Source organism: Nicotiana tabacum, chromosome 10 (assembly GCF_000715075.1).
Source record: "Nicotiana tabacum cultivar K326 chromosome 10, ASM71507v2, whole genome shotgun sequence".
In the NCBI taxonomy this organism is placed as follows: Eukaryota; Viridiplantae; Streptophyta; class Magnoliopsida; order Solanales; family Solanaceae; genus Nicotiana; species Nicotiana tabacum.
In genome coordinates, this window is record NC_134089.1 from 83843014 (window position 1) to 83853781 (window position 10768).

At 37.3% G+C, this 10768-nt stretch overlaps 1 long non-coding RNA gene across 1 annotated transcript; it reads right to left on the bottom strand.

Moving 5' to 3' along the window:
• Positions 1-9188: 9188 nt before the first annotated feature.
• Positions 9189-10213, bottom strand: LOC107829912 (uncharacterized). Its single transcript, XR_001658039.2, has 2 exons — positions 9611-10213; positions 9189-9521 (listed from the first exon to the last, which is right to left on the bottom strand). It is a non-coding gene; the product is annotated as an uncharacterized LOC107829912 (long non-coding RNA).
• Between the last annotated feature and the right edge of the window lie 555 nt (positions 10214-10768).

Here is a 10768-nt window from a genome sequence, read left to right on the forward strand (position 1 = left end):
TTTTGTGATAAAATAACATAAACTTCAGATTTTAACAATATCAATATCACCCTGTTGATTCAAACTAAACCAAGTATTAAAACATGTAATTAAACTTCACATATGTATTATGAACCAATCGTAAGCAAACAAAAATTAATTATTAAAGCCAAACGAAATGGACGCTATCGCTGGAGCGATTTAATAAAACCAACTAGACAAACATAATCAAAAATGGATTAAATGAAGAAACAAGATAGAAACTAACTTTAACTATTAAAAAAATCAAAAAAATAATAATGGGGCAGGATTACGATTTTACCATATACTCTCAAGCATTTCCTCACTACCTCACTTTAATCAACACAAAGTTATTTTACTACTTCAACAAGTGCAAAAACAGAAAATTTAACATTCCAAAACTTCAAAAACTAATGCTAAAATAATTAATAATAAAAAATAAAATCTGAAAAATAAAAATAAAAATCAGCCATGAAAAAGAATAGGATTTTACCATTTTACAATTCAAGTGGCCGAAAAAATGGTGGTATGCCAAAAGAATGTGTTCGGGGAGGTCGCCGAAATTTGGCCGGATTTTGGTCACCGAATTTTCAGGGTGAAATTGGCATCAATAGCTAGGTCTTGAGGAGCTCTATCCATTGATGTAGGTATTGTGGGTGGTAGTGGTTGGAGCTTCAATAATTTGGGCAAAAAAGTGACGGGAAAGTTTCCTAGATCTAAGATTCAAGGAGTTTGAGGGATTTTTGAAGGATTTGGTTTGGAGATATGGAAAGAGGAAGTTGTGGAGATTACATGGTGTGAATTTGGAGGTGTTTGGAGGTGGTCCGCCGGCGGCGGTGGGGCAGCGGCAGCAGCTTGGGGGGAGAGAGAAGAGAGAGTGATGAGAGGGAAAGAAGATAGAGGAAATAATGGGGAAATTGGGCAAATTTTTGGGGATTTTAGGCTTTAAATACCTAGGATGAAGATCAAACTAGGACCGTTGGATTAAATCAAGATGGGTGGATGAGATTGAATCTTATCACTTAACCAAAACAACGTAGTTTCAAGACAAAACTACGCCGTTTTAAGCTCTTCTTGGAAGCCCCCTTTTGGACCGAGTTTGGGCTCTTTGGGCTCAAATTTTGGGCCAATTTTGGCACAATTTTAATTAAATTACACTAGCCCAAACCCTGCCCCATTTATCAAACCATTACTCAACTCTTAAAACCTATACATACACAAATAAGAACAAACACACACACATACACACATACATATTATATATATATATATATAAGGCGAAAATTAGGCATTTACAACTACAAAGTGGAAACTTATCAGATGGGGATACCAACTCTAATGACCATGACATGCGCCTTTGGATAAAGTGGCCTAATCTGTCAAACAAGTCTGATGTTCAACTCTTGTTATACCCCCTAAGCCGTGAAACTGGGCTTCAATGCTCCGATTATCCAATCCGATTCCCGATCCTTATTCGACTTGTAGTGCCCGAAGGGTTTTCACTATCACACCTCTCTCATTTTGTTATTTTTCTCGACTCACCGTCGTCTTATGGTGCCTGTGAAGGTATTCACCAATAAGACTCTCTCATTTTGTTCTTTTCTTCTTAATTCCTCCGATTCTTCTGATGACAAGGCACTACCCATAGTAAAACATCATATACCCTTGGCATGCCTAAACTCAGCACTCTCAAAGGTTATCTGGGAGGTCTTTTTTGGACTGTAATGTGACTTTTGGATAGGTTAGAAAGAAAGGGTATTATAAAGGCTCAAAATAACTAAGACAACAGGTTAATTTATTTACAACTTTTGAAATCCATTCTAAAACTTTTGCCCCAATTTCTAAAACAAGGGAATTTGATCTATTTTTCCCTCTTTCTCTTTTCTTTTTTGGAATTTTCCACTCTCGACTTCGTGGGATTATGAAATATTTTATTTGGTATGAACAAATCGTGAGGCTGCCTACGTATCTTGTGGTGACAAGAATAAAGTCAAATGTAATTCACAAGACTACTTTGTTACTATTTACCTTTTTCTTTTTCTTTTTTCTTTTTTTTTCTCTTTTCTCTTTTTTTCTTTTTCTTTTTTTTCCTTTATCTCTATTTTTCTCTTCTTTTTTTGAATTTTTCTTTTGGAATGAACTTTCTAAAATAAACCTATGGGGATATGAAATTTTTTTTCTTTTTTTTTCGTATGACTTTAACTTAATTCCAAAAGAGGGGAGGTCAAAGAAATCAGTACAAGATCAAAAGGGATACCAAATGGTATAAGTGTTTGGGTAGCTGAAAGAGGGTATCCCAATCCCTGAAAATGTCAAGTACAATATATGCAACTTGAAATGAAAAAGGAATAACACGCACAACGTTTCTTTTACAGCTTTGGCATTGATATCAGTGATATGCTTTCCACTTTTTCTAGTGCCTTGTCAAGTACAGAACCCTCATTGGGTGATCCCCTATTCACAATGGATATCCTCCGTCAATTCAGAGACAACTTTCTTGACTTTATCTTGTAACTTGAGATGCACTTGAACTCGAAGTTGTTTGCTTCAAACTGTCTGGGATGCACTCTCCTTTAACGAATTCTTGCCACCCCATTAACTTTCTCAATTATCTGCCCCAGTTTCATATGGTTCGGGCCTCAAATGATCTCAAAATGTGCAAATCTGTACTTATTTACCTCAAGTGTTCCCATCATCTTCAAAATTATTTCATTGTTTCATGATTAAACTAAATTTTAAGACTAGGCCTAGAATTATGCGTGCATGTCATGTCACAAGAGCCAGCATGAAAAGAACTGTAAAAGGAAAAAAAACTAAACAAAAATGACTAGAAATAACAGAAAATAGAAAAATTGCATTAGATAGACGGTGAAAGGGTTTGAACAACAAGACAAGTAAAATAAACTGGGGTACGACCCTGGAACAAACCTAGATAATGCTAAATGAGTTTCTACGACTAAAATAACTAGGCAAAATAAAAGGATAGAGGGATTTGAGAGTCACAAGATAGTATCCAGATTACAACCCTGAAATAAACCGGACAACAGAAATGACAACAAAATAAACCACCAATACTCCTCCCTGGCTAATCAAGAAAGGAGCATCTTTCCAATCACCAAATTCAATATTTTAGCCACTGAATTCTGCATCAACAATACTAGGACCTTCACAAGTCTTCATCACATTGTTCTTAACAAATTGCTTTTGGGTTCCCTTTGCCTGCTCGTTCTTAAGATCAACCTCTGATAGTGCTGAAGGCTTTGTAGCGCGTGGACCTCCGAGGATCTCAGAAGAATTCTCATATTCCTTTTCAAAACAAACCATACTCACCATATGCGTCTCATTACGAACAAGCGATGGACTTTGGCTAGTGTCTGCTATATCTGGATTTTGCACGACAATGTCACCTGCATCAATAAGCTTCTAAATTATATTTTTCAGGTGCCAACACTTTTCTGTACTGTGACCCGGGGCATCGGAGCAATATGCGCACCTTTGAAAAAAATCAAACTTCTTTGGCAGAGCATTTTTATCTAAATCGGCTTCAACATGTCCAATTACCTCAACCTGTGGAACAAACTGCCATATGATTCTCCAATAAGGGTGAAAGCCTTTTCTTTTTTCAGCAATTTTTTCAGTTTGTATTCTGGCCTCGGTTGGAACCTTTTGCGGGCAGGTGGCTGATATGCTTGAGGAGGTAATACATTTGGGGAAATGGTGCGGGCCATCGCGGGCCTCGTAGGTGTGGAGCATATGGTGGTGCATTGTGGATAGGGTACTAGGAAAGTCATGTACGACTTTGGGGGTTACGTGGAGAGAAGTAGCATTGGGGAGGATCATCTGGTGCACAAGGAGATCCATGGGGTCGATGTCGAGGCTGAAAGCGTTGAGCAGGAATGCCCAGCGGATCATCTTTTCTATTTCTCTTTCTTCCACCCGAACTTACTGAGATGTTTTGAATGTCTTCCTCGGTATCTTTCAATGACAAATAACTCATGATTTTGCCTGACTTGATTCCTTTTTCTACCATCTCCCCCATTTTTAATACATCATTGAAGGGTTTACCCAAGGTCGGAATCAAATGACTGAAGTAGGTGGGCCCCTGAGCTTGTAGGAAAAGCTCAACCATTACTTCTTCACCAATCGGGGGGCTGACTCGAGCAGCTTGCTCCCTCCATCTGAGCCCAAACTCCCTAAAGCTGTCCTCCGACTTCTTTTCCATTTTAGATAGGGAGGAACGATCTGGGGTAATGCTTAATTTGTATTGAAAATGTCGAACAAAATCTTGAGCCATGTCGCCTAATGTATGCCACTTACCAATATCTTGATGATTATGCCATTCCAAAGCTACCCCATTCAAGCTCTCACTGAAATACGCTATCAGCAACTCATCCTTCCCGCCAACACTTCTCATTTCACTGCAATAACCCCTCAGATGGGCTACTGGATCTCCACGCTCATCGTACAAATCAATCTTTGGCATCTTAAACCCTTTCAGCTTTCTGGATATTTCATCTTGCTCTACTGTCTTAGTAGGCTTTGCAGTCTCACCGGAAGGCTCAAAATGAGGAGCGTAAGGGTCTGGACCCGAGACCTTGAAAATTGGTTCTGGAGCATAGTGTTGGGCATCAGGGATTTTGAACACAGTCTCGCTAGAGGATCGAGGCAAGGTAGCAGGTGGATGAGCTACAATAACATGAGTGGTCAAAGGAGCAGGATATGAGGTGGTTCTGGGGGTGGAGTGCGAAAAGGTTGTGGGAAGATATCCTGGACTTATGATAATGGCGGAATAGTGACAAAGCTTTCAGTGTTGTTAGTGGGAACTGATGGTAGAGGATGCCCAATAATCCAGGCTTGGTATATTTCGGCCATCTGTCCTTTCAACCTTAAGACCTCTTCTTTCAACTCAGATTCCGATTCACCAATTTTCTTAAACGGATCAGTAACACCCGTGTTCAAGTCTTTGCTAGTCATGGCTACCTTGATCTTTGACCTTGTGTTGTATGGATGAGTTACTTAAAAATCACAAACCAACCACCTTTCTGCTCAATGGAGATAACAAAAAGAATGAAATGGGGTCATCCTGTTAGCATTAGGGCATTTAACAGCTAAAAATATTACATTGCGTGCAATGCACCTAGCAACAATTAACGATTCTAGAATGACTTAGGGGGTCACTTGGCATCATCCCACTTTTGTTCCCTTCAATCTTCTCTTTCTTTTCTTTTCTAGCACTTCTTGGCTTGCTCATTTCTTTCCTTTCTTTTTTCTTACTGACTGTCACTCTTTTCTTTCCTCTCATTTCTCATGTCCCACAATTTTATCCTCTTTTTGTCTTTTCTCTTTTTTTCTTTTTTTCCTTTTTCTTTTCATAAAATAAAATTAAAAAAAATGATTCGATCGAACCCTATGTAGGTTGCCTACATATCATGACGCCGCATGAATTAGATCTTTGCGTAGTTCGGAAAAAGTAATGGATAAATTAAACTAAAAAAATAAAAGTATGTTTGGATTATTCATTTACAACTTTTTTTTTTATTTTTCAAAACAAAAATAGGAAATATGATAATGAGAAACTCAACTCAACTATACTACGACAAACTTCGACACCAACTAAAAGATTATTGCTACTGGACATAACTATAAAGTACAAGACATCATAAAAAAAAAAGAAACAGACTCAAAATAAAAAATTTCTCCTTAAGTAACTCTTGGATGCAATGGTCCTGACCAGACGGTCCTGGGATGTTTGTCATGCTCAAACTCCGGTAAGTAGATTCACACCTACATAAGAAACTAAAGCCAAATAGAGTTAAGGATTTAGAACATTATATGAGACAATAACACTCCCTATTGGACACATGCAAGACATGATTATGCAAAATAGCTTATGTGGCCAAAAGGCGGCAAGAAGTGCAAACTCAACAAAGGTGACCTCTAAGACATGGAAAAATTACTTTTGCAGAAATAACCGATTTTGTAGAAATGGCCAATGTGGCCAAAAGATGGCTAAGCATGCAAATGCAACAGAATGGACCTTATACAGAGAGAACATCTTGTTGTGGACTTAGAACTCTAAAGCATGGGCTAATTGAACCAATTTTGCGAAAATAACCCTACTTTGCAGAACGGCCTATGTGGCTAAAAGCGGCTGGACATGCAATTTTGATAAGGATGGACCTCTAAAGTAAAGAGACACCTAATTGTGGATTCAAGACTCTCTAGACAATTAAACAAACCACTTTGCAAAAATAGCCATATTTTGCAGAATGACCATTGTGGCCAAAAGTGGCTAGACATGCAAGATTTGGCTAGACCCCGCGAAGCAAAGAACCTAAGACTCACTAGGAATACCGGACCCTATGTGGGTTGCCTACGTATCACGCCCCGAAAGACGAGAATCAGGTATGTGTAGTTCGAGCAGATTGGATACGGGCAAGAATTAAAAAAACAACTAATTTAGAGAAAATATGTTTTTTTTTTGTTTTTCTTTTTGAAAAATGATGAAACATGTAAACTCTTTTTGGATTTTATTTTCTTTTTTCCTTTTTTGATTTTCTGAATTTCGAAAAATGATGAAAAAGTGCAAAATCTTTTTTCTTTGAATTTTCAGGCTCTTTTTTTCTTAACAAAAATGTGGCAGAAAACATAATTGGGCCCTACTCGCTTTATCCTCACACTTCACCCTCTCTTTTTTCCTTTTTTTCTCTTTTTTGCATTTGCCCTCAGCTATCATTGATCCGCCAAATGACCCTTTTACCCTTAAAGAAATGCAACGTGTAGCACATAGGATGCACCAGAATGGTCTTTTATTTTAGTGTATACTTGTCCTAGACGGACCCAACCTCTGTGTTGAGTCCCCAAAGTCAAATGCACGTGATGAAATCAAGCGTTTCTACTAGGGATCCGGCATGAGGCTGAATTATTCTAAGTTCAAAACCTGGGTATGTTGTTCTAGACTTGTGTACCCGAGCGGACAACTCGAGCCGAGGGTGGGCTACGTACCAGGAACCAAAAGGTCATCCGGCTTTGTAACTTGTCCGAGCCTCTTCCTAATTTAAGGTATGACACTAACAGAATAGGAGTCACGCCAGCGTGCACATCCCCAAAGATGAGAAGAGAAGGGTTTCGTAGCAGTTTATATATAGTTCAGGTAATATCAATGCGGTAAAAAGTAACATTTAGCACATTAGGCCAAAACATGTAATTAAAACCAGATAATAAACAAAAGCCAAATATAACAATTATTCTAAGCTCAAATTCTTGAACCCTGAACTAGAGATTCTAGGTTCTTTTCCCCAGCAAAATCGCCAGAGCTGTCATACTTCTTTTTACTACCCCGGGAAGGGGCATATAAGGGAGTTTTTTTTCAATTTAAGTGACAATCAAAACGGGTTTATTTTTATTAAATTCAAAGTCGCCACTTGGGATAATTTTTGATGTCCCAAGTCACCAGTTTCAAATCCCGAATCGAGGAAAGATTGATCTGTTTTGTAGTCTACAAACACAGAAATCCGGATAAGGAATTTTGTTAACCCGGGAGAAGGTGTTAGACATTCCCGGATTCTGTGGTTCTAGCACGGTCGCTCAACTATTACTATTGGCCTATTTTATCTAAATAATTACATATTTAGAACATATTGTGCATGTTTCAACTTTAAACCGCTTTTAATTATTCAATTGTCATACAACTAATTATTTTAATTACACATTGTGAATCATGTACGGGAACCGTACCCATAATTTACAACGTGTTTATTTTATCAACAAGATTAAATTGTGGTCGGGTCACACGAAATGCACCTCTGGATATTAGTAATTAAAAATCACAACTACGTCACGGGAACCGTACCCGTAGCTATAACCATTTATTTAATCAACGCGCCTAAAGCAAACTACGAAAATTCAATAAACTTTTCATTTCATGTGTTTAGACCAAGTCCAATCCTAAAGCATGCAGATAGTTTAATAACTAATGGGCTTCGGTCTATCCACCATTTCCACGGTCCAACAATCTTTTAAATAGATCCCGGCTAATTAAATAAAAAGCATCTCGAACATGTAAATTAGAAGGAAAGCATAGACAACAATTAAAAGAAAATAATTAGGGGATCAAAATATGATAAGAGCCTCTTGAAATGTTAGATTAGCCCCACCCTCGTACGTCACCTCTCAATTCCCGAAAACTGGACAACTCAGACCCGACTCGTGGCTATTAACCATACAGCCTCACTTAAGCACACAAAACTCCAGCACATTCTTAATTCAATGCATCTCATAAATACACCCACGTTTCTTTCTAATGCACTGTCATTAATAACTCAATTTTTGAAATCACCTATCCATTCTCAAATTCACTTTTTCAATTAATTATTTAGGTGAGAGCATTCATATGACATGTAAAAAAAACTCAAAACACCAGCTCAAAAAAATTTGGCAGTGGTGCATCCTTTTACAGGGAAAGTATAGCATGAATCTCTAATAAATATGGCAAAAATTCACTGCTTTCAAACATGGATTGAATGTCAACTATAATTCAAATATTCATCAAGGTAAAAAGACCCTAGCATCACAGATAATTTCAAATCTTCCCGAAGGAATAGGCCTGATTACATGCACTGAACACATGGCTTTGTCAAATGAAATGCCCATGCTCAACAGCTACACCCCGGATGCGAAATCTAAATGCAATCAATTACTGAATTAACTGGACAACTTCACATCTAAACCTTAACTAATTCTTGAATGCATTCATCATTATGTTATGAACAGTCCAAATGGTGATCGCTGGAAAAATATTAAGTGACAATCTTAATTAACATGGAAGCTAGGACGATAAGTCAGATAATGAAGGCTAAGCAGATCCATAGTAGTTAATTCATACTTCAAAAACGCGACTTCCACGCTTCATAATAACACGAGGAAGCGTTTAAAAACATAGTAGCAGCTTTCGCAACCAAGAAGAGATGAACCAAGTGTGATTTTCAGCAAGATTGCAACGGATTTTGAATAAACTAGATCATCAATAGATGAAAAGTTCCCCAGAATATTTCCAGATCTTCTTTCACTCTTGAACCATTAAATTCAAAACCAAGATGAGTCACACACATATTGACCTTTAATTTTCAGGAAGTAAAACCGACCCAAGTGCGAACAAATTGGGCGCTATCACCAAGTAGAAGGGAAAATTCAAGAACAAAATATTATGTATTTGATCTCATTTGAACCTAAAAGCACACAGGTTTTTATCTAGTTATCACAAATCAAATAAATCAAACTAACATGAAACTCTAACAAACAGCAAAGTCTTTAAGCTAATCACAAATCCATAAAGCAATTAGAGAACTGCAAAAATAGCGTGTAACCATCATATAACTCGATAATACACCCTCAAATCTTCCCTCAAACCAGCTTCTATCAACTTTCAAATGAAACTAAGATTCTCCGCTCCACAGGCTCCTATCATATTCCAATTCACCATTATTTTAGAATGAAGGGAATTTAAAGAGAAAGAGATGAACCTGAATGTGAAAAGAAAACTTTTAATTAATTCTGTTTGGAAGCGAATACACTTTGAGGCAACAACTGAAGCTTGAAAAAAGGGAAATACCAAACAAATTCCAACAACATGAACTGAAAGAGCGATTCTGGACCTCGACGGCGATGAACTCGAACAACTCAGCACAAACCAGTTCAATCCATTTGAAAGTCGAGTGGAAGAAAACTTCTTTTATAATCTGATTTTGAAATAAACCTCAAGATCATATTAACTAATTTTCTTCATATTTGTATCACCTCTTTGAACTAATAGGGAAATAGAAGGGAAAAAAATTATCCAAAAATAAACCTCTTTCAAACAGAAATCCAAAACCAGAAATGGAGCTCCATATTCTTGAAGTTTTCTGATTTTGGAAGTAAAATCTCGAACTGAACAAGAAAACTCAGACCTTCACCATCTTTCTTTGGAATCGAAAACCCAAAAAAAAAACTAAAATCTAAAAATCCCTCACCACTTTTCCCGACCCCCCTTCTGAAAATAACTTCTCCTTTATATATCCTTCAGGCTTCTCGACCCTTCTCCCTTTCTCCCCAAGAAAACCTCCAAAACAAAAATCCCCCAAATCCCTATTCAATTTTTACCCCTTTTCTGATGGAAAAGGGGACAAATGGAGGGAGTAGATTGACTTGAATATAATTTAACACTCCCCATTTTTCCTTGTCGCACCTCCTTTTTACCGCGCTCGCGGGGCGCGTGGGGAGTTTTTCCAATTAAAGGACAATCGAGACGGGATTGATTTATTTATTTCAAAGTCGCCACCTGAGAATTTTAAGGCGTCCCAAGTCACCAATTTTAATCCCTGAATCGAGGAGAATATGACTCTGTTTATTATTCTGCGAACCAGAAATCCTGAGTAAGGAATTCTGTTAATCCGGAAGAAGGTGTTAGGCATTTCCGAATTCCGTGGTTCTAGCACGGCCGCTTAACTATTTTTATTATTGGCTTAATTATCTTGATTTTACTAAATACGTTTTTATTGCATGATTTTACTACCGCTTTTTACTTATTGTTTACAATTATATGGACGAATTACGCGTACGTAGATTCGTATTATATATTTTTTATAAGTACCAGGGATTGTGCCACGCGTACGTGTAAACAATAAAATTATCCATGTTATAGTTTTTTTTTTATAAAAAAAAATATATATTCGAAAATCAAAAATAAAATCAGGAACATCATCACCCCTTTTATTTAGATAATGAACTG